General features: G+C 40.3%; 1 pseudogene; it reads right to left on the bottom strand.

The window, feature by feature from the left end:
• Positions 1–1,107: 1,107 nt before the first annotated feature.
• Positions 1,108–1,200, bottom strand: LOC131489004 (U2 spliceosomal RNA; annotated as a pseudogene).
• Positions 1,201–1,410: the final 210 nt, after the last annotated feature.

Raw genomic sequence — 1,410 nt, 5'->3', positions numbered from 1 at the left:
AACTTCATTCCTTTGCCTGTGAATATTCAGTTTTCCCATCACCATTTGTTGAAAAGATTGTCTTTTCCTCATTTAATAGTGTTGGCACCCTTGTTGAAAATCATATGACCATATATCATAGGGTTTATTTATAGGTTCTCTATACTATTCCATTGGTCTACATGTCTGCCTTTATGCCAGTACCACCCTGTTTTGATTAATGTAGATTTGTAATAAGTTTTGAAATCAGGAAGTGTGAAATCTCCAGCTTTGTTCTTTGTTCAAACTGTGTTAGCTATTTGGTGTCCCTTAAGATTTTGTTTGAATTTTATGGCGATTTTTCTATTTCTGCAAAAAAATGCCCCTGACATTTTCATAAGGATTGTATTATATCTCTATCAATTTTGATAATATTGACATTTCAACAATATTACATCTTCCAATCCTGAACACAAGATGTTTTTCTGTTTATTTGTGTCTTTTGAAATTTCTTTCAGCAGGGCCACCTGGGTGACTCAGTCGGTTGAGTGTCGGATTTCGGCTCAGGTTATGATCTCATGGTTCATGAGTTTGAGCCCCACGCTGGACTCCAGCTAACTGCTGTCAGTCTCTCAGTGCAGAACCCACTTTGGATCCTCTGTTCCCGCCCCCCCCCCCCCCCGCCCCCCACCGTCTCTTTCTCTCTGCCCCTCACCTGCTTCCACTCTCTCCAAAATAAATATATTTTTTTAAAAAAAAAATTTTTTTTTTTAACATTTATTTATTTTTGAGACAGAGAGAGACAGAGCATGAACGGGGGAGGGGCAGAGAGAGAGGGAAACACAGAATTGGAAGCAGGCTCCAGGCTCTGAGCCATCAGCCCAGAGCCTGACGCGGGGCTCAAACTCACAGACCGCGAGATCGTGACCTGAGCCGAAGTGGGACGCTCAACCGACTGAGCCACCCAGGCGCCTCCAAAATAAATATTTTTTAAAAAATGTTTTCAACAATGTTTTATAGCTACTATATTTTTTTCACACATTATGGAATCTTTTCCTATGTCATTAAATATTCTTTGTGTGGATGTGCTATAGTTAATTTAATCAGTACCATATTTTGTATGCTCGTTTCCAAGTTTTCTGATTATAAATAATGTTTCCATCAACAATTTTTTGGAAATATATACCTCATCATTTCCCTAGGACACTACACTTGATCTTAGCCAAAAGGCCGAGAAGCGATCATCGTTTCCCTAGGATAAATTGTTGAGTCAAGAACATGAAAACATTATTGGCACATGTTGCCAAATCACTCCTCAGCAGGTCAGTACCAATGCATGGTCTTACTGTGAATGTCAGCCAGCTGTTCCTTCTCCCCTATCCAGGGCTGCTGAGTGCTGTAGAGTGCCTACAGAGTACTTCTTCTGGCAGAGCTGCCTCTACTATACTAACA

This window comes from Neofelis nebulosa, chromosome 10 (genome assembly GCF_028018385.1).
Source record: "Neofelis nebulosa isolate mNeoNeb1 chromosome 10, mNeoNeb1.pri, whole genome shotgun sequence".
In the NCBI taxonomy this organism is placed as follows: domain Eukaryota; kingdom Metazoa; phylum Chordata; class Mammalia; order Carnivora; family Felidae; genus Neofelis; species Neofelis nebulosa.
Note: the sequence above shows the minus strand (reverse complement) of the source record. Positions and strands in the feature narration are given on the sequence as shown.